Below are 23,868 nucleotides of genomic sequence, written 5' to 3'. Positions count from 1 at the left end.
TCTAGTGATAGTCTCAAGGTGCTCAATCTATTTAGCTTAAAAAACAAAGTTAAGGGGTGACTTGATTACAGCCTATAAGTACCTACAAGGGAAACAAATATTTAATAATGGGCTTTTCAATCTAGTAGAAAAAGAAACCATGTGTAAATTTTTAACTGTGGGAGTAATGTGGCCATTGTAACAACTTACCAAGGGTCATGGTGAATTCTCCATCACTGAACATTTTTAAATCAAGATTGGATGTTATTCTAAAAGGTCTGCTCTAGGAATTATTTTGAGGCAGTTCTATGGTCTGTGTTATACAGTAGAAGGTCAGACTAAATAATCACAAGAGTCCTTTCTGACCTTGGAACCTATGAATCTAAGAAAACTATGGTGGCTCAGCAATAGGGAAATGGTGCATCATGAAAGATGGAGAAGGGGGCACGAAATACCCAAACTAGAACTCCCAAAGAGCACCATTTTGGCATTTCCTAATAAAAATTCTTGGTCTACAGATGAAAATTTTGAAGTTTTGATTTTTTGCTGGAAAAAGAAATTCCAACTCTATTTATGATAGAGACCATATCAGCTAAAGTAATACATCATTCATGATCTTTTATCCTAAATTGCTTTTTGTATATCTCACAACATCTTTATATCCATTTTATTGATGGGTAAACTGTAGCACAGTGAGTCATTGACAGGAACTATGAATTCTGACTCCCAACTCTATTAGGTAATACTTACTCAATATTATCTAAGAAAACATCCTCTATAAAAAACTATTGTAAAAACCCAAACCTGTGGTCTTACTCAGACAAAATGCAGGGCTTTTAAACCCAAAGACCAGATATAACTGCTATGTTTGCTGGTCAAATATTGGGGATCTCTCCTTTCCAGTGGTATGAAACTGCTGTTTTTAGCATTGGAAAGTTGAGAGATATTCAACTGTAAATATATTATGGGTCCAGAACTAATTGTTATAGATTTTGCACCTTGAGACAGACTAAATTCGGTACAGGGACGACTCCAAAATTAGGGGGAAAACCAGAGAAAATTGCACCTATCTAGAGTTGTTCAGTGGTTTGGAATGTTAGAAATAATCCAAACCTATGGATTAAGGGCAGAATGACAAGTAGTAAAAGGTACAGGTAATTCAATTTATCACATGATATCACCAACATATATGTAATTATCATGTCAGAATCACTACAGCCACCACTGAAAATGCAGTGACTTCAGGGGGAAACATTAACTGTTTAAGGTACACAGTAACACTACACAACCATTCAGGACAAGGCGTGCCCCTAGCCAACTCTTGTTGAATTGCTGACACCACTTCCCATTGAATTTAGGTGCATACATGATTAGCTAGAGAGGCCTTGTGTCATAAGAAAGAAAGACACACAGAAAGAAAAGAGCTTCTGTATTAAAGTGCTTATCACTACCTCCAGAGTACTTCCAGAATTTGTCCTTACCTTGACCCTTTCTCTTCTAAAATCCTTATCAGCATCTCAATCACTTCATGTTTTGTCTATTGCTATTGCCTCTTTTATGGTCTTCCTTATTTCCTACACTTTAAACTTCAGGAGTTCAAGATGCTGCAGGCATATTACACTCTCAGTTCCTCCATTCTCCATCACCTTCACTGATGTCCTGTTCTTAAATAAATTCAGTACAAAAATTATCCTCCCATTCAAAGCTTTCCATAGCCTCCTCAAGCCTCTCTTTATGGCCCTGTCTCAGGGACCACTAACTGCAGGTGGCGCTTCCTCCTGACCATTCTGGGGATTAGTTCTGGCTAGGTGTTGCATCCTCCTCCAGCAGTATCCCTCCTGTCATCATATCTCCCTGAAGCCCCTTTCGCTTCAGGAACCACAGCCTCCTGTCCACGATTCAGCCCTCTGACCAGTCACTATATAGTGTCCCCTTCGGGGGTTACCCAAAGTCCTTCTGCACAAACAGTCTCAGGCAGTCTTCTCCAGTACTGATCTGATGGTGACACTTCCCCAGTGGCCAAGAGGGGAACTCGGGCCTGCTACTACTCTGGATTCCAGTCCAGGGAGCCTCAACTCAGCAGTTCCGGGTTTTCCTTTCCCAGCCCTCACTGCTCCTTTCCGGGACTGCTTCCTACAACTCCTGGTTCCAGGGCCACCCAGAGGGCGGGTGGGGGGTGGGGGGGAAGTGGGGCAATTTGCCCCAGGCCCTGGACCCCGCAGGGGCCCCCACAAGAGTTTTCGGTAGGTCTTTGGCGGCAGGTCCTTCAGTGCCGCCGAACACACCCGGAGCGAGTGACGGACCCGCTGCCGAAGATCTGGAGCTTCTTCCACTCCAGGTCTTCGGTGGCAATTCGGCGGCGAGGGCTTCTTCCGCTCTGGGTCTTCGGCAGCAGTTCAGTGGCGGGTCCTTCACTCACTCTGGGACCCACCGCCAAAGTGCCCCGAAGACCCGGAGCAGAAGGACCCCTGCCGCCGAAGACCCCAGGCCCCTTGAATCCTCTGGGCGGCCCTGCCTGGTTCTTCTCCTTTGTCTGTGCATACCAGCTCCAAACCCTCTTTCCTAGGAGTGACCGCTCTGTTGCCAGCTTCCTGGCTTATATAGGCCCCGCCTGTTCTAGGTGCAGTCATTAATTAGGTCCCAGCCCTCCTTGGCTTTTCCTTCAGGTGCAGCCTGGGCAGTTAATAGACCTACATGGCCACCTTATCCCATCCAGACCTATGTGGGGTGGACACCCCATCACAGGCCCCTATCAGTTTTTTCCACTCACTAACCCAACTCTTCCAGCCTTGGCCTCTTTTCTGTCCCCTACAAATCTCAAATGCTGATGGTTTTTCACTTCTGCTTCCCACCTATCTGAATATCCCTCTTCCAAGACACTGAAGGTAACATATTTCAAAAGTGCCTAAGGGCTGCTATAAAGAGGACTGTGATCAATTGTTCTCTATGTCTACTGAAGGTAGGACAAGAAGTACTGGTTTTATAATCTGCAGCAAGGGAGATTTATGTTAAGTATCAGGAAACAGTTTCTAACTATGAGGGTAGTTAAGATCTGGAATAGGTTTCCAAGGGAGGTCGTGGATCCCCAACATTGAAAGCTTTTTTAAAAAAAACAGGTTGGACAAACACTTGTCAGGGATAGTCTAGGTCTACATGGTTCTGCCTCAGCACAGGGGGCTGGGACTTGATGACTTTTTGAGGTCCCTTCCAGCCCAACATTTCTATGACAAGTCCCAAGTGGCTAAGGCACTTCTGAACATTTGACCCTGACTCTTTTCCATTCAGAAAATGTGCCTTCTGTTCAGAAATAAAAAAGGGAACACACAACAAGAAGTAAGAGTACTTACAAACTGAAAAAAGAGAGTGATGCAGAATTAGCTACTTGCAAAACAGGCACATTAGGGCTGCAGCTTCTTCTTATGCTTTGTGGTAAACCAGACTCATCTACTGTGTCCATAACTGCCACCTACAATATTCCTCATAAATTCATGCCATCAGATTCTCTTACCCTGCTCTATGTTCTAAAAAAACCAAAGTAGAGCTTTTTCAATGTTATCCCACTTTCCCAATACTCTCACTAAAACCCCTCATAGAATATTGTCACCTTAAAGCATCTAAGTTTTTCACAAAGAGCCTTTCTTTCCTGGAAAGATGCTCTGCATTCCCCTTTCAGATGATCAACCGTTTCTTTAACTTCACATGTGTTATATAACCCATCTTTGCATTTATTCAGTAAATAGAAATTATTATTCAAACCACAGTGACTAGTTAACAGTCTAAATATGAACACTTCACTAATCCTTTCATAACTTTGGAGTAGTGTGTTAGTCTCTATTTTGGGGCATACTTCATAAAATTTTATTCCTCTCTTCTCTTGGTCCACAATTCTTGCCATTCCTTTTTCAATCCCCTTTTAACTAAACTTTTAAATTCCATCGTGCTCAAAAGAAATGTAATTGTCTATAGCACTGTTTTCATCAGGGAGTGTTATATGTGGTGTCTTCCTTAAAATCACAGTTCCTGTGGTCAAAGGATTATATAAGTATCTCAACTTTCATTAAAAAATAAGTTTCTAGCCCTCAAGGTTGTGGAGAAAGGCTTGAAAACATGACCAAACTTCATGTTAAAGGCTCAAAGACCATAGAAGGCAAAGAAAAAAACCTCAAAATTATTATTTATTAAAAATCTCATGATTTTTAGCTTGGTCAGGCACTGAGCAAATGCTTGTGGTAAGCAGAGGAATCCTTTCCTCTGCTGAAGCTATTCAAACAAGATGTGCAAGCATATCTCCACCACCATCTTGCCCATGTCCTTGTCTCTTCTCGTCCCTGTGTGCTGCTTCCACATGGCAGGCTTCTGCACAGTGCAGAGAGTACACTACAACTTTGGGTCCTACAGTATCATTCCCTTTACTTCTGCAATGAGACTGCACTGTATCCACTTCTGAGTGCAGAAACTCTCCTGATGGAGGAAGGGGCAAGTATTTGTGTCCAGTGACTTAATGAAATCACTTCTGCTTCCGCTTGAAATGTTTCATAAAAGTTAAGTTTGCCAAGCAGCTATCAAAAGGATACCATGTGACTTGGAACACAAGTAGTGAATAATTGGCTGAACAGCTGCTATAAATGCTTTGTGAGCAATAACTAACAGTTTGGTGGCTAGTAATGTACAAATCTGAAAAAAATGTAAAATGGTGTGCTGATAATCTCCTAGGAGAAAGAGGGGCTAATTTCTCTGGCCATATCATTATTTCAAAATGGTCACCTGCCCAAGGAGGCAGCCATTTGTGCCAAATTAGCTTTTTGTATGGTGGATCTAAGGAGTGGGTGAGCTTCTATTCTAGTCAAAACACAGATTTAATTTTGAGTGGGGGAAGAAGTTCCTAAACTCAAACAAAATTTGAGAGCTCTAAAAGTTGTTTGCAATGTTCACAAGACCTCAGATCCCATTATATTCTCCCATTCCTATTAAACTATATATGACTTCAGCTGACTCATTCTGTTGTGAGTTCACAATTCATTCCTTTATTTATTAATATATACTAAAGATAGGCTCACAATGTGAAGGTTGGATCTTTATGGAAATTCTTCATGAGTACGGTGAGCATTCAGATTCAGGGACATAGTTCCAGACCTAGTTTTGTGACAGGGCCAAGATGCAAAATTCAAATCCAAAATTTCCCAAAGTTTGGCGACAGTTCAATAACTGGTTTAATAGTTTTAAATTTGGCTTCATTTCTAATTTTGATATACACTTCAGACACACTTACATAACATCTATCCACCATTTCAAATATGTGGCTTTTGAGAGTTATTCAGTCCAAATTAGATGAAATGGACAATGTACCAAACAGATTTTTGCCTGCTGCTTTCAAGCCAGATATAAATATAACCAATACAGGGATAGCACAATTCTAATTTTGCTGAACTACAAGGCTAAAAATCAAATTAAAATCCCTGTTTGAAGAGAATCAGCTTGTAGTTAAGTTAGTCTAGATGATGCAGCACAAGGCAAGGAGAGTGCATGACAGTGTCATCTGGCTTGATTTTACTTTCTTTTTTCAAAATAGATACTGTGAAACGCTTGGCTTGAGCTTTCAGCAAGTTAGGTTCACAAATATTATTGAAGTGTAATAGCTCCCCCTGCCAGGTTTCAATTACAAACTACATTTACACACACAGTAAACCACATTGTAAAATGTCCATGCTAGACTCTTTTGTTGCTTGCTTAGTCTTCGGCCACTATTGTACAGAGAAAGACATAAGTGCCTGATCTATAATGTGGGTTAAAGACATTTTAGAAAAATTAAATAAAAGAATATTACTACTATCTGGTAAATTACTTAAATACAAAACTGAGTTCAAATGCAGAAGGATAAATAAACTAAATGAAACAGGAATTTGTGTTTACTTGTGATTTGTTTTCTCTTCCATAAATCTAGTCCTTTCCCATTCTTTTCTTCCTTGAAGTTTCTTGAATGATAATTTTATTCTCTAGATCATCTGTTGTTTGTTAATTTAGATCCAAATTCTGCCCTTGATCAGGGCAGCATCCAAAGTTGGCTCCAAAATTGGGCCAATCCTGAAAAGTGCTCGACAACCACAAATCCATATATATATATATATATACACATATATATAATGTCAGATGCAGGTGCTCAGCATCACTTATGATCGCATGTGTGATCTTTTGCGGCAATGGCACTGATGAATATTATCAATAAGTTATCCTACTACTTAGCATTTATACAGAAGTTTTCATCTTCAGAGCACTGTGCATGCTTTGGTTAATTCTCACAATAATCCTGTGAGAGAGTTAAGTATTAATATTTCAGTTTCTGAAGCACAGAGAGGCTATCTACATGGAATTTATGAGAGAGCATATCTTGATGTAATTTATGCCATATCTCAGATGCACCAGGAAGCATTGGGGCATGGATCCACAAAGAGAGTTTGGCATTGAAAATGCTGAGCATTGCAGCCCCTATCCTTTCAACGCCTTGGAAATAACTAGAATCCACAAAGCATGGGGCTTAACAATGCATGGAGAGAGAAGCACCTGAGAGTGGGATCTACAAAAGCCACCATGCTAGAGCGAGAAGTGTTTAAGCTAAGGCACTCATCTGAGGGGTGGGGTCCCTTTTCCTCAGGCAGAGGAGGGAATTAATCAGATCCCAGATGAGTTCCTTCTGCATCCCAGATGAGTTCCTTAACCATTGGGCTAAAGGTATTAAAACTCTACCTCCCCTTCTCCTGTTTTGTGTGAGGTTAGGCATGCTCATACCCAATGGATCCCACAGGTGAGACAGGCATTTCCCTATATATCTTCCCCTGGTTTGAGGATCATGCTGGTACTTCGGCATGAGGATAGGTGCCTGCACACCTGTTGCTTCAGTGCACATTACAGAGACAGAAACATAGGCACCTAAGGAACTGTTACAATGAAAATGTAAGTGCCGAGTTTAGGCACCTATAGAATTATGTGACAGCTGGACAGGGGTTTTGTGGATCACAGTCAGGGCCGGTGCAACCATTTAGGCAAACTAGGCGGCTGCCTAGGGCGCCTAGTGGTTGGGGGCGCCTAAAAGCCCACTCAGGCAAGGAGGTGGAGTGGAAGTGAGCTGGGGGGGGGGCGCGGGGAGGGCAGCCCGAGTAACAGGAAGGGAGCGCACAGGGGAACCGCTCTCCGCCCCAGATCACCTCCACTCTGCCTCCTCCGCTGAGCACACAGCCCCCGTGCTAACTCTTCTCCAATCGGCGCCACAAGCCTGTGAGGGGAGGAGAATTAGAGCGGCGCCGGCATGCTCAGTGGAGGAGGCGGAGCCGAGGTGAGCTGGGGCGGGCTCCCCTAGCAGGGTTAGCTTCCGCGGCGGGGGTCTCCCCAGGCGGGGTTAGCTGCCGCGGGGGGGGGGGGCCCGGGCAGGGTTGGCTACCATTGAGGCGGGCTCCCCGGGCGGGGTTAGCTGCCACGAAGGGGGGGTAGCTGCTGTGGCGGGGGCTCCCTGGGCAGGGGGTGGTGGCTGCCTTCCCGGGTGGGGGACTGGGTTAGCTGCCGCGGGGGGGGCGGGATTAGCTGGGGGGGGGGGGGCGCAAGGTGGAAGTTTTGCCTAGGGTGCAAAACTTCCTTGCACCGGCCCTGATCACAGTAGCACCTAAATCCCTTCGTGGAGTTGAGTCTAGCAGCCTAATGCAATGTCCACTGAAGTCAGTGGGCATCTTTGGATCAGGCCCTCGATGAAGGTAAATGCCATTGACCTCCAATGACATATCTTTTCTGTTGTAATTGATAAGTGAATTTAGTCCTGATGAAATGCCTGAGTCTCTCCTAACATCAGTGAGTGCAGGATCTAGCCATCAAAGGACTTCCAGCCCTAACTCACACTACCATTGTAGATAATGAATGAGTACTTTTACCCCATGCCTCCCAGCAGTTTAGCCAACCTTAAGCATTCAAAATCATGTCAGGCTCACAAAAGTCATGAGATTGGCTTATAAATCAGGAGATTCTGAAATCTGGGTATGGTGTTTTGGGGTTAGGTTTTTTGTTGTTGTTGTTGGTCTTTTGACCATGTAGGTCACACACTGGTCACATTTTCAAGCTTTTCTGCACAACCATAACAAATGCCAAGTTTCTGAAAATTCAGCAACTCCTTTTCTGGATACATTTGGAGTTAAGAAGATGGAAATACCTGGGATGTGTGTTAAGAATGAAGCCAGAGAATCTGCTATGACAGGCATGCTATCGGGCAGCTAGAGGAACATGGAAAAGGGACTGACCAAAAGAATTCCTCTGTTGAACAGTACTCCTGGAGAGGAATAACTTATGAGACTTAACACAGAAGACATACAAAGAGCAGCCTAGAATAGACAGGAATGGTGGAGCCTCTTTTATGCCCTAAGAAACGTGACAGCACTGAAAGGGATTCAGATGAGGGCTAGAAACTTACAATTATTATTATTAAAGCTGAGATTCTCTTGTCATTACTTGGCTCCAGAAGCTGAGCCTTTAATAAAAGCATGACCTACAGTGAGACAACTTAAGAGTGATTTTTAGTCCAGTCTACTTTCAGCACGCCTTGAAATACACTCATACCACAAACACAGAGCACCACGTTTGGTAAAGATGTAGTAAGAGGATCCTCCCTTGCAGATTTCAGCCCATCATTAATCATTTGAGACAAAGCACTGTGAAGACAAATGAAATACTGTGACATATCCTGCGCTAAATTTTTCCCATTATCCTCTCACCCATTTCAACTGGAAAAATTAAAACAGATTTTTCTTGCTTAATTCTTAAGAATTAAAAGATTAAATCCTGCCTTTAAGGGTGCTGCTAAGGCAGGGGCGGGCAAACTTTTTGGCCCGAGGGCCACATCGGGGTGCTAAACTGTATGGAGGGCCGGGTAGGGAAGGCTGTGCCCCCCAAACAGCCTGGCCCCTGACCCCTATCTGACCCCTCCTATTTTCTGCCCCCTGACTGTCCCCCTCAGAACCCCCAACCCATCCAACTCTCCCTGCTCCTTGTCCCCTGACCGTCCCCTCACGGGACCCTCACCCCTAACCGCCCCCCAGGACCCCACCCCCTATCCAACCCCCCCTTCCACTCCCTGTCCCCTGACTGCCCTGACCCCTATCCACACCCCCGCCCCCTGACAGGCCCCACGGGGCCCCACCCTCTATCCAATCCCCTGTTCCCTGTCCCCTGCCCCCCATCCAAACCTCTGCCCCATCCAGCCTCCCTCTGCTCCCTGTCTCCTGACTGACCCCCAGAACCCCTGCCCCATATCCAACCCCCTGTCTCTGGCCCCCTTACCATGCCACTCAGAGCAGCATGTCTGGAGCTGCATCTCCTGGCCGGAGCCAGACACGCTGCTGCACTGCCCTGCATGAGCGCGCAGCCCAACCGCCCAGAGCGCTGCCTGCGCGGTGGCGTGGCTGTGGGGGAGGAGGGACAGCAAGGGATGGGCCGGGGCCTAGGTGCCTGGCCAGGAGCTCAGGGGCCAGGCAGGATGGTCCCGCGGTCTGGATGTGGCCCGCAGGCCATAGTTTGCCCACCTCTGTGCTAAGGTCAAACATATCCCTGCTGTGTGCTGATTGATGCCACAGTAGTCTGAATGTCAATTCTGCGAAGTACTGAAGTAAACTGGAGTTGAAGGTGCTGAGCACCTTACCTTACAGGACTGGGACCTTTATGAATAAAATATGGTTTTGAGGCCTGCTTTACATTGAGGTAAATAGGACCAGGCTTTGGCCAACAGGCCAAGACTTTGAAAAGTGACTAATGATTTTGGTTGCCAAACTTGAAGCACTTTAAAGGAGAATGATTTCCAGGAAATGTTGAACTTCCATCCTCTTAAAATCACTGGGCACCGAACATTGAAGGCACTCCAAATCACGGCCTTTGTTTCTAGTGGCAGGATTTTATTTGGTGCTCCAACTCTGTAGTGAGGAAATGAAATTAGCAGATGAAGCAGCAATCAGAAAGGTGTCTCCTCTGTCAAGGAGTGTTTTCTTTGGTTGGGTTTAGAGAGAAAAGAAAATGGGGGGGGTTTAACAAATAAGATAGGGCAGGAGGACAGCACCTACAAAGATGCATAAAAAAAACACTTGTGTTTGGACAAGAGATGGTACAAAGCACTTGGCACAATAGCTCATTTCTTTTAACAGACTGGTTTGATCAGAGAAGATTCCAGTCTGTCAGGTGAAGAAAGTGTGGTCCATGTGCCTTAAAATACCCCTGATAACATATTCTACATCTGAATGGGAATGATCAACAAACAGCACATCTACACTGGAGCTGGAGGTGTAATTTCCATCTCAAGTAGACATACCCACTGTAGCTCTGATTGAGCTAGTGTGCTCCAATTAGAAGCGTAGTTGCAGCAACTAGAAAAATACACCTCTAGCTCCAGTGTAAACATACCCACATAGATAGGCTCATGCTGTAAAGTTCTTGGCCAAAGCACAACTTTTCTAAAGTTTGGTGGGGTTTCTGGTTTGTTTGTTTTTTTAAGCTGATGTTGGCTTGAATCCATCTCTACAATTCAACAAGAGAAGATCTGAAGGGGAGCTTAAAATTACAAGTTAAAAATACAGTAGTCTATATGGACCACAGCTCTAGAAGTACCGTACATTTTGTGAAAAATCAAATCAAAGTGTTCACATGCTATAATTACAGCTATAAAGTTTACAGAGAGCATTTGTTAGCTCAGCCAGTATTTTCTTCTTGTATGTAAAAATATCATTGGAATTTAGCAGAAATTCTTCTAAAGTAACTTTCATTATTTATTAATATAATCTGATGTCAGTATATAATTAGAACTGCTGACAGATTGGCTATTGCATGACACTTCCCTATAATTAGAAATGCGGTGTTCATCACTGCAAAAGTTTTTAGAATGCATCTCCCATCCCTAGGTGTGAGGGGCACTGAACATGTTAAAAACATGATGAAGTACAATTAGAACATTGTAATAAAAACACACTTTTAAAATACAGAAGCAATGATAGGATTTCTAAGGGGGCAGGGGAGGATTAAAGGAAAAGGAGCATGATTGTGTGGTTAAGGAATTGGACTTAGACTCAGGTGAGCTGTGTTCAATTACCCATCCAAACTTCCTGTGTAACCAAGGGCAAGTCACTTAATTTTTTTGCTTCAGTTCCCTACCTGTAAAATGGTGATTCTTTTTCTATTTAGATTAAGCTGCCTGGCAGGGACTGTTTTACCATATGTTTGTATGGCATCTAGTATAATGGGGCCGTGATGATGGCTAGGGTCTCCTTGTACTCCTGTAATACAAATAATGAAGGCAATAAATACAGACCAGCAGAGAAAGTTTTAAGGTGTATTCTAAAACTGGAAAGACACAGATCCACTGAGAGAAAGGGGAAGATGAACTAATGAAATAAACAATACCATTTTAAGCTAAGCACAGGACTCTTAAGTGTTGGTATATTACAGAATAAGAAGAACAATAAAAGAATAAATAATCTTTTACACTTAAATAACACTTTTTATCCACACTCAAATGGATAAATATCAGCATCTCATGTTTACAATGAGGAAACTGAGGCACAGCACTGTTCAGTGACTGCATTGCGGAGGTAGCCCAGTGAGTGAATGGCAGAGTCTGGAATAGGACCCAAGACATTATCCAGTCTTGCAGTTTTCATTCACACATAACTCTCCATGTATCTCAATGGGGAAAGCGATAATGAAGGAGTGCAGAATTAGTCAAGTAATAGAGACAACTTGTTTTCATCTCTTACATGTGTTATATATGACCTCTGGCATGCATATTTTTAAATAGGGCAAGGAGAAACAAATAGAGAATGTATGATCCTTGCTGATGTCATTAACTATGGCCAATTCCTGGTGCATGAGGTGTTGATTAAAGTTTTGCGAGAACATTAAGACGCTGGTGCAGGGCAGCAAAACTTTCCTCTTTCCAGATGGAGCATTGTTAATATTCTGGATTTGTGGCATTGCACTATTTTGAAACAAATAAAATGAAGCAGTAAAAAGGAAGTTTGTTTGCCATATGGCTGTTTATTTCTCTGTGCTCCAGCCTTACTGTGAAATATATGGCTCCTCAATATGGGACAGCCACACAAACACCAGGTGTGCTTAACATAATGCACCTAGCCTAACACAAGCCAACCTCCTTTTTCATTACATTGAACATGTGGCACCAGGACTTAAGGGATATTTTACTGCATTTGGGTATGGGAAACATTTGACAGCCAGAAGGAGAATATGGGGAAGAGCTACATTAAGGATTTAATACAAGTTCAAAAGGAAAAGCAGTAGGTGGGAAAGCTAAGAAGACAAGCCATGCGGTTGTTTATTCAACATTTTTTTGATTGGTGTTAAAATTTTCATCTGAATTTAGTGCTCATGAAATGTGTCATCCTGACAGTCCAGGAAAGCGAAGCCTCTATTTATAAAAAGAAAAGGTGCAACACGATCAGCGTCATTGCTAGCTTCCCCACCAATGCATTTTAATAGATATGAATTAGAATGACCTTCGGAGCAGTGGTGCCAGACAGGACTAGCCAGAGCACAGCAACATTTTAGATAAACCCCTTAGATTTAGGGCTGCTACAAGGGGAGAGGGGTGCCATCAACCCAGCTATATTGGCTCTATGCAGTCCAAGCAAAGTCCTAGGCTACAGGTATTTTATGGTGGGGGGAGCTGTTGAATTTATGCCTCTGGAGTGGTGTAAAAGGGCCAGTTGGACTACTTTTACATTGGGTCTCAAATCATCAATGACATGGTTGTCCTGCCTGGAGCTAGGTATAGTTTGTTGGCATTGCTTTCTCTTCTTTCTCTTCAATGTACTGCCTTCTCTTGTCATTAAGATATAAAGCACCAAAGGTTTTTATCTCATGAGTAACCACCTGAAAGATAGTTTAAAAAAAAGAGCGGAAAAACCTAGTAAATTTAGCAAGATGCAGGAAAAAAACATGTTTTGGTTACTGAATTCGTCTTTAGTTTAAGATAAAGAAAAGTGCAACTGGATAGCGCAGGCTGTTAGTAATGGATTACAAACCCACAGTTCCAGTCCAGCAGAGACTGCTAATACTGATTGTTTAATTACTTTTTGGTGTCCTCATGTGAAAGAATTTAACATTCCTCTGTCCAGGTTCTTAGGCATCACAGAAGTTATCAAGCAACATTAATTGTCACGCCTTGTCTACAGACTCAGATGGCCAGAAACTGAATAATCCACAGAAACAGTCTTACAGGTCAGAGGTCTGAAACATGGGCAGTGCAGACTGAATGAAGCTTGCTTTCCTACTACCCACGATGCACTTATTCTGAGGATATATAGAGAACATCATGCTTCAGTGTGATTATTCTGGTACTTTTTTAACAGCACTATGTTCACTTAAAATAAACAAACATTTAGGAGCAAAGTCACCAGTACGAAATAATATCCTTTAAAATCTTTTACAATCTGTTGAATGGACTCAAATGCAACCAACTTGGAGAAATAGAAACAGATGGTTCCCAGCAAAAATATAATGAAAAAAATTGAGGGTTGTGATTGAGGCCCAATGTCAATGCAATCCTGCAGAATTGACCATGAAGGAGATTCTGGGGATGCATGAAGAGTAACTAAAAGAGAATGACACAGAAGCAGGCCCACTTTAAATTAAGGATAAGGAGGGAGAAGTCTACCTCATGCCATGTAGCTATGCTGTATATAGGCCCCGATCAAGCAAAGCAATTAAGCGTGCCTTTAATTTAAACACATGAATAATCCCATTCAATTCACTGGGACTACACATGTGCTAAAAGTTGAGCACATGCTTAATTCCATTTTTGGATAGGGGCCATAATTATATTGTGTGTGGAAGAGGAGATGATAATTTTAGATGGCTTTCTCAGGAAAACCTTTAGTTAACACAGGTTTAACACATCTTGGACTCATACAGGAACGTAATTTTTCTCCTCACAAAACCATAACCAGTACAAACTAATTTAATTGTTGGCAGGCCCCAAAGTGCTGAAATGCTGTATGTCTTAATATGGTACTGTACTAGTATATTTGTTACTCTTACGGTACACTCTGGGAAATCCAATGCCACCACATGTTAATCAAAACACACATTACGTATGGAACTCTATCTATTTTACCGGATAAGATAAGGAATATAGAAATCCAATAAACAAAAGAGTTTTTAAAAATCAGAATCAATCAAAAGAAGCCCAGGTAACTCCTTACAGAGGGAAACACATGCTTGGATGATGGAAGTATAAAAATAAAAGTCAGTCAATTCCCAAAAGATACGGCAGCTATTTTAGGATCAGGGGCATGTAATCTAAAATGGACACTCTCAATTGTTTGATTATTATGACCTATCTGCTGAAGCAGGCAGAAACATGTCTAAATTCAGCTGACAGAGTGGGTGAAGGTGAGACAAGGAGATGGCTACAAGCTTCGTGAATCCATGGCAACTCAAACCTACTGGCCATTCCCCCCGGCCCTCCTACAAGGCAGTACAAATGTCACCAAAATATTTATTAATCCAATAGGAGCAATAGTTATCCTGTGTCAGCTACAAGTAACAGTGCTTGGTGAACGCAGGTGGGGATGGGACCACACATAGGGTGGAGACTGGGGGCCAGATCCTCAACTGGTGTAAATCAGCACTGTGCCATTAGCTTCAATTCAGCTACAGCAGGCTCTACGCTGAAGTAGCAACCATGAAGTGGCTCTGCTGAGGGAGGCTAGATTCTCAAGGCTAGATCCTCAGCTAGTGTAAAGTGATGTAGCTTCACTGAAGTCAATGAAGAAATATGGATTTACACCTGCTGAATTTCTGGCTCTAAGTCTCCACTCCCATGTATGTCCCCATCCCCACCCACATTCTCCAAGCATGGCTATTAAGTTATAACTGGCCTGTGGTAACTACTTGCTTCTCTGATTAATAAATATTTTTGTCACATATGATGGACAGCATTCATATAACTCACAGAAGGTTGGAGAGAGCAATATGGACAATACTACACAGAGTCTGATAAAAAAATAATTTTCAGAATGAAATAAACAGCCAGAAATATTTTGAATTACATAAACAAACCAACCAAACAAAAGAACCAGCCAACCCTCATATCCATTTTGTAGGAATGTGTTAAACTGATATTAAACGAAAAAGCAAAGTAGAACAAGATAAGTACAGTGGGGGTTCCTAATGTGTGCTTGCACTGTAGGAAAATGATCTTTTACCATAAGGTAGACAATGAGGGTCTAACCTACTTGCCGTGGTAAACTGTAATTTTCCTGCAGCATGAACACACATCAGGTTGGATTCTCTGTAAGAGAATGATAAAAATACATCATGCAAAATAAAAAAAAATAAAATAAATACCTTCCAGTACAATTAACTCCTAGGGTTTACAAAGCAAGGATTTAGAGAACTATGCCAATCAGGAAGCATTAACTTTAATGATTGCATTCTGGCATTCTTATTCACACCAAGTAGTACCTTACGACACAAGAGGCCCTGCTGGCTTTAAGGGGACAAGGACTATTCAAGATGAAGAAACTGGCCCAAAACAATTAAACAAGTACTATAAGTCCAAACCAATCCCCAAGAGGAAAACACCCCCAAACTTTGGGAAAGTTGTTCTCCTGATGGGAACTTTGCACCTCAAAGCTATTTCTAGTAATACACCTGGAAATACCCAATACAAAATACTTTAAGGCTAGATTGTTCCTTTATGCACAGGACTAAATAAGAGTGAGTATGTAATCAGAGGCACTCCAGAAGTAGCATTGTACCTTAGGCTTGGTCTACACTGGGGGTGGGGGCAGGATTGACCTAAGATATGCAACTTTAGCTATGAGAATAGCATAGCTCAAGTCGACATATCTTAGGTCGACTTACCTCACGTCTTCACGATGCATGGTCGACTGCCGCAGCTCCCCCTCAACTCTGCTTCCGCCTTTCGCTGTGGTGGAGTACAGGAGTCGACGGCAGAGCGATCGGGGATCGATTTATCGCGTCTACAGGAGATGCGATAAATCGATCCCTGATAAATCGATCACTACCCGCCAATCCGGCAGGTAGTGTAGACGTACCCTCAGAGACATCTCTCTGAGGACCAGCTACCCCCCGCTTTTGTGTTGCTCAGGGCAGGATGCATGTAGGAGGGAAGGCTGATCTATTGCATCAGCAAAGTTATGACATACTTACTGAACACAAGAACAGCCATAATGAGTCAGACCAAAGGCCCATCTAACCCAGTATCCTGTCTTCTGACAATGGCAATGCCAGGTGCCCCAGAGGAAATGAACAGAACAGGTAATCCAGAACAGGTAATCATCAAGTGATCCACCCCCTGTCGCCCATTCCCAGCTTCTGGCAAACAGAGGCTAGGGACACCATCCTTGCCCAGCCTGGCTAATAGCCACTGATGGACCTATCCTCCGTAAATTTATCTAGATCTGTTTTTTAACCCTGTTATACTCTTGGCCTTCACTACATCCTATGACGAGTTCCACAGGCTGACTGTGTGTTCTGTGAAGAAATACTTCCTTTTGTTTGTTTTAAACCGGATGCCTATTAATTACATTTGGTGACCCCTAGTTCTTGTGTTATGATAAGGAGTAAATAACATTTACTTTCTCCACCCCAGTCATGATTTTATAGACATCTATCATATCCCCCTTTAGTCGTCTCTTTTCCAAGCTGAAAAGTCCCAGTCTTATTAATCTCTCCTCATATGAAAGCTATTCCATACCCCTAATCATTTTTGTTGCCCTTTTCTGTATCCTATTCTGTATTCTGTATCTATATTCCAGTATATCTTATTTGAGATGGGGTGATCAGATCTCAGATCAGATCTGTGGTTCAGCTGTGCTGGCCCTCCCCACACAGTGAAGGAAGATTGAGTGGTGCAACACCTGCTCCCATGTACTTAGACACAAGGTTCAGGTAGCCCATAAAGGGGTATAAGTGGGTTCTTACTCCCTATTATGGCCTTCATAGGTGTGCAGTCCAAGTCCCCATTCAGCTCTTACTCACTATATTGTATACTGCAAAAATGCTTTTTAAAGTTCCTCGCAACATTCTGTATTATTTATTCATCGATTATAAAAAGCAGCATTAAGTGTATTCAAAACAAACTCCAGTGAGTTGATTAACATTTGGAGAGTACTGTACATTTCAATAGCTACATTTTCAGAAGGAGCCTCCCAAATTTTGGACAAAGTTTGCCTGATCACACTTCTGCATGTGCAAACACTGATGGGTGCACACACTGCATTTACCAGTGAAATTTGGGTAGTCAGATGCCTAACTACTCAAATCTCATGTGCAAATGCATTCTGAATCCACAAATACAAGTTATTCTAAATTCCAAACATTGGGGTGTGGAAAACCATGTCCACCATTTTAGAAGTTCAGTTGGTAAAATTGCCCCTAATCATGAATTTCCCCACCCAGTACAGTAATAATATTGCTATTTACAGGGTTGATCCTGCTCCCACAGAAGTCAGTGACAGAACTCCCATTGATTTAAATGGTGCAGGATAAGATCCTGAATACACAGAAACCAAAAGGGTCTGAACAAAAAAATCTAGATCTGAACAACCCTGAAACTGTGGTCTTTGAAATACAGATTCGAAGTTTTGAGGATTGGGTCCATCTCTATCATTCTCTATGAAAAGTGAGTAAAAACCCTGTAAGAATCCAGGCCATGATTCAGCAATCACGTGTCTGAGCATGTACTTAACTTTAAGCATATGTGAAATCCCATCAATTTCAAGTCGTGATTTAGGCCTCACTTCAACAAGGTATACGCAGTGCCTAACTTTAAGAACTAGCACTATTTACAGGGCTTAAAGTTAGGCATGTGCTTAAGACCAGGTTGAATAGTAACTGATTTAATCACATGCTTTAAATTTAGCTTGTGATTAAATATTTAGTTGAATTGGGCTTCAAGTGCTTTTCTGAATCTGTACCCGTGGAAGAGCTGAGTCATCTCTGGCATATCCCCTTAACACTGGGTGTGATGCAGCAGCTTTTTCTGCTTTAGCACTGGTTACTGACAGTCACTCCAGTCCTGTGGTGATCTTTCTTCTCATGACTCAGTCAGGGCACACTTCCCTGAAGCCACTGCTTAACACAGCCTCTCCCGTGGTTCCCGGGCCTCTGGCTTGTCCCTAGGTCCTCCCAGCTCCATCTCTCTCTGCTGGAATGCCAGACCCTCAGAACTGCCTCTCTGGATTTTCCCCATTTTCCAGAGTTCACCACAGGGATTAAATCCATCCTAGAGCCTGTCTGCCTTTCCTAGGCTCTCCCCAGCGAAAGCAAATTCACTACCTCCTTCTCAATGGGTCAGCCACTTCCTAAGCTCCCCCTCATGGCCTGAAGTCACTCTGCAGGTGCCCTGCTTCATTTGCCTCACTTTTCAAGGCTCTCTCCTAGGGTTGCTAATTTTCTAATCGCACAAAAGTGAACACCCTAGCCCCACCCCTTCCCCGAGACCCCTTCCCCTGCCCTGCCCCTTCTCCGAAACCCTACCCCTGCTCACTATATTCCCCCTCCATCGTGCCTCCCTCTCCCCTACCCTCACTCACTTTTACTGGGCTGGGGCAGGGGTGAAGGAGGGGATGAGGGCTCTAATTGGGGGTGTGGGCTCTGGGGTGGGGCCAGAAATGAGGTGTTCAGGGTATGGAAGGGTATGAGGTCTCCATCTGGGGGTGCAGGCTCTGGGGTAGGGTTGAGGATGAGAGGTTTGGGGTGTAGGAGGGGGACTCCAGGCTAACGGGTTGGGGCCAAGAGATTTGAAATGTGGGAGGGGGCTGTGGGTTGAGGCAGGGGGTTGGGGTGCAGGAGGCAGTACAGGCCCTGGGATGGGGGTGCAGGCTCTGGGGTAGGGCTGGGGATGAGGTGTTTGGGATGCAAGAGGGGGTACTGGGGGGGACTCAGAGCTGGGGCAGGGGGTTGGGGTATGGGCTTACCTCAGGCAGCTCCTGGTCAGTGGCACAGCAGGGCTAAGGCAGGCTCCCTGCCTGTCCAGGCACTGCGCTACGCCCAGGAAGCAGCCGGCAGGTCCAGCTGCTAGGTGGGGGGCCAGGAGGCTCCACACGCTGCTCTCACACACAGGCAACGCCCCCAGCTCCCATTGGCTGTGGTTCCTGGCCAATGGGAGTGCGGAGTCGGTGCTTGGGGCGCGGACAGTGCGTGGAGCCCCCTGACCTCCCTGCCTAGGAGCTGGACCTGCTGGCCACTTCCAGGGTGCAGTGCGGTGCCAGGACAGGTAGGGACTAGCCTGCCTTAGACCCGCAGCACTGCCGATTGGACTTTAAACGGCCTGGTCGATGGTGCTGACCAGGGCCGCCAGTGTCCCTTTTCAACCAGGCGTTCAGGTCGAAAACCGGACACCTGGCAATCCTACTCTCTCAATCAAATTACCAGAACAAACTCTCTCAAGTTCTTCAATACCCCTCCCTGGGGCTGGATTTAATAACAAATTCCTATCAAGTCCATGCTCCTCATCTTCTCGCTGGAGTCTCCTAGGCCTTCCCAGCCTAGAGCCTTTCCCTTGAAAACTCAGGATTATCTACTAGAGTCTACTCGCTCCCAACAGCCATTCCCTGCCTTGGGAGGTCTATGCTGAAAACCTTACTCCAGCTTCACTATGACTGTCTCTCTCTGCGTATCCCACTCTCTGCAACTTCCTTTTGTGCTTTATAGGAGACTCAGCTCTTCCATACCCAGATGATTCTGCTAATTGAACCCCACACACCATCCTAGGTGTGGCAAGCAAGGTGAATTGTACCGCCAAGCCATTGTTGTGTATTGCAAACATAGCACAAAACCCTGATTAGAAACACAGACATGTATACGTGGTTGGAGCCATAGTGGCTAACTGACTTTGTATTAGAGAGAGACAAGAAAAACACAGTAACCACTATATAACAGATTCAACATAAGCAACTGCTTAAGAAACTATAACTGCAAATTCATAAACAGATTCAACACTCTGCACAATACATTCAAATATATCACATCTGTCCTATCCCTCTAAAATGAAATGGGCACTACACCTTCAGAAGTACTTGTGGGAGAACAACTCAAGGTCCAGTTATAAGTCAAATCTTTAAGGTGGCTTGTGTTTTCTTTCTGGATAGTGTCTGATAACATTTTGAACACTTCTCTGAGGAAATGGCATTTCTGCAGTAATATCTTACTCAGATGTTCCCTCCAATGATGCTTGTTGTTCAATACAGCTGCTTTCCAGTATAATATTATTGACTGCTGTTTCAAGCTGGGGCACCAATGTAGGAATAACTGGCAGTTCCCCAAATTTTGCTTCTGTTGTCAGCCATGGAGGGAGTCACCCCCGAATCTTGCAACTGGTTAAATGTGACACCCAATATATTTTGGTGCTGTCACGTGCACGGTATAGGAGAAAGGACCCATTGATGCACTAACAATTGCTGGAAGCCAATACTAGGCTCCCAATAATCACATGCCAACACTATTTGACTCACTTGCAGCTGAGAAGGTGCACTGGTTCCTCTTGCTATAGCTTACCTTATTTGACAACTTCTGACTTGTAGACATAGATCTTTAATAAGTCCAAGTGTGATCTGAGATTTTGGCCCATAAATACACTGTGTATGTTAGGTGTATCAGGGCACGTACCGCATTTCAATATGTTAACAAGAAGCATGCTGGTTTCTGCTGTCATCACCCCTTCTCATCTATCATGGATTGAAGGGTTCAAAAAAGAACTACCGGTAGATAAATTCATGGAGGATAAATCCATTAATGGCTATCAGCCAGGATAGGCAGGGATGGTGTCCCTACCCTCTGTTTGCCAGAAGCTGGGAATGGGCGACAGGAGATGGATCACTTGATGATTACCTGTTCTGTTCATTCCCTCTGGGGCACCTGGCATTAGTCACTGTTGGAAGACAGGATACTTGGCTAGATGGACCTTTGGTCTGACCCAGTATGGTCATTCTCATGTTCTTATGCAGGGCTTGCTTGAAAAATTGTACAAACCTCTCAACCAAGCTATTTGTGGCTGGGTGGTATAGTGTCAAGGTGATATATCTAATACCATTTTTCTTCATGAATTGCCCAAACTCACAACTTGTTCTGGAAGTCCAGTTCTTGTAAACAAACTTCAAAGATATTCTACAGTCTGTGTAGCTGTAGTGGTTTTCATGTAAAAAAACTTCCGGCCATTTGCAATGGACATCAACCACTACTAGAGACACCATTCCCAAAAATAATCCTGAAAAATTAACACACAGTTCTTGCCAGGGAGCTGATGACCCTTCCTAGGGGTGTAATGGCACTGGTTTAGGCATGCGCTGTACCTGCTGGCATCCCAAACATTCCTAAGAAAGCTGCTGTATTTGTTGGTCAATACCAGCCCACTATACAAGACTTCTGTTGAGTGCCATCATTTTTACTATCCCTAGGTGACCTAAGTGGAGCTCTTCAAAGGCTTTTGTGAGCAGTCTACTAAGTAGAACACCACAAATCCCCACATCCTTGATGTATGGTAAGCTCAGCTTTGTGTGTGTATAAGGGTCATCAGTATATTTCCAGCCCTTCAGAGTGGCTTCATGAATCTGAGCTAGTGTGGGATCCCTCGTTGCCTGATCCAATGGGGTGAACTCAACCTGAAACAACTTGACAAATTTGATAGATTCTGTAGCTCTTACAGATTGCCCTTCAATGGGCACAGGCAGTGTGGGAGAGCCCATTTTCATTTGCAAGCACTTCTGTTCCTTTGAATTCAATGTCACAGGTATAACCAGCTAAGAAGAGAGCCCAGCATTGCATACGTGCTGCCATTGTCACAGAAGCTCCCTTCCTCAGATGAAAGATTACTATTAGGGATTAGTAATCTGTGACGAGGATGATTTTCCTCCCATTTAGATACTGTTTGACCTTCTTCACACCCCATACCAGACTTAAAGCCTCCTTGTCTATTTGTGCATAGTTATGTTATGCTGCCGTGAGAGATCTGGAGGCAAATGGTAGGGTCTTGCACTGCCATCTGGCATGGTGTGCGATATAACCACCCCAATTCCATGTATGGAAGCATCACATGCTAACTCGATAGGCAAAGATGGGTTAAAGTGAGTAAGCACGCTGTTCGATGTGACCAATTGTTTTGCTTCCACGAAAGCTTTTTGTCACTCATGTGATTATATCCTCTTTTGCAGTAAACAGTTCAGAGGATGCAATACAGTTGCTAGGTTTGGTACAAATCGTCCATAGTAGTTTGTAAATCCTAGAAATGATCTAAGTTTTGACACATCCTTTGGAGGCAGAGCTTTCAGGGCTGCTTTAATCTTCTCCAGAGATGTAGGTAGGCCTTGTGCATCAATAACATGCCCACAATAAGTTATCTAGTCCTTGAAAAATTCACATTTTGTGTGATTGGCTCATAATCCATATTCTTCTAGATGTTTTAATACCCTTTTCAGGTTTCCAGATGTTCTTCATTACTTCCGCCAGTCACAATAATGTCATCCAAATAACACTGTTTTTGGACTACTTTGCAAAACTTGGTCCATTGCCCGCGGCCATATAGCAGCAGCTGAAGCAATGCCAAACACTAGCCTGTTGTACTGGAACAGATCCTTTTGTTTGTTGATTGTGAGGCATGCTTTAGACCAGTAGTTCTCAAACTTTTTTTTTCCACGGACCACTTGAAAATTGCTGAGAGTCTTGGAGGATGACTTAATGATCTTTCCAAATGTTGTTTATACTGTTAGCTAACTATTGTAAAGCGCTTTGGATAAAAACGCTATATAAAAAACCCCCCAATAAACAACTTTTTTTGTTCTACAAATAAAAGCACACAACTCATATTTTAATATGAGTAATCTTACCTTTCTAATGTGATGGATGGATGTGCCCTCTCTACTCCGCCGCGGCAGCCCCTGAGCTGGGGCTGGGAAGGGGTGTGTGTCTCTCCCTCTCTCCCCCACTGCAGCAGCCCCCGAGCTGGGGCTGGGAAGAAGGGGGGTCTCTCCCGCTCCACAGCAGCCACAGAGCTGGGGCTGGGAAGGAGGGCTGTCTCTCCCTAGCAGCCCTGGAGTTGGGGAAAGTTGCCTCTTTCTCTGGCCGCCGCAGCCCGGCACGTCCCAAATTTCCCCCAACCCCTCTTCTCACCCCACTGTCCCCTCCCACCCACTCCCCTATTCAATGACATAAATCTAACAAACCGTGCTTATTGTTGAACTCCACACTCACTCGCCTGGCTCCAGTTGATACTATCTTTTCTCCCATATACGTTTTTAGTAACATCAGCATCTTCCTTGCAGAGTGTCTCACGTTCTCAATGTGAGGTAACAGACGCTGCAGATCCTGTGTCCAATTCCGTTTTTGAGTGCTTTCCCTATCACTCAGGGTGTCAACCAGATTGCTGACACTTCATATATCCAGGCTGACTACTCCACTCTTACAGTCTGTGTCACTATTGCCTCTGTCTACAGAGCGCATGTTGATATTCCTTTTTCTATACCCTGATTTGGTCACTTCCTTATTTCTCTTAGTGTGACAAACTGCTTGGATATGCCATTTTTTATGACAGCCTACGCAATATGCATCTTTAAATCGGCACTCAGAAGGCGCATGGAATCCTTTCCTGCACCGATAACATGTGTCTGTCCTGCCTTGGGTCACAGATACTTTATGAAGTCCTACTTCTGGTTGAGCTCTGGTATGCAATTCTATTGCATGCCTTGCTGCTGTCCCCATCACCACTCCAATTTCTACTGCGCGTTTAAAGGTAGGATTTGTCTGCGTGAAGAGCCTCTTCTGTATGCTTTCATTACGTAGTCGACACACAAATCTGTCTCTTAGGGCCTCATTAAGCCTATTCTTAAAAGCACAGTG

Source organism: Trachemys scripta, chromosome 1 (genome assembly GCF_013100865.1).
Source record: "Trachemys scripta elegans isolate TJP31775 chromosome 1, CAS_Tse_1.0, whole genome shotgun sequence".
Classification (NCBI taxonomy): domain Eukaryota; kingdom Metazoa; phylum Chordata; order Testudines; family Emydidae; genus Trachemys; species Trachemys scripta.
This window is presented reverse-complemented; position numbering follows the sequence as displayed.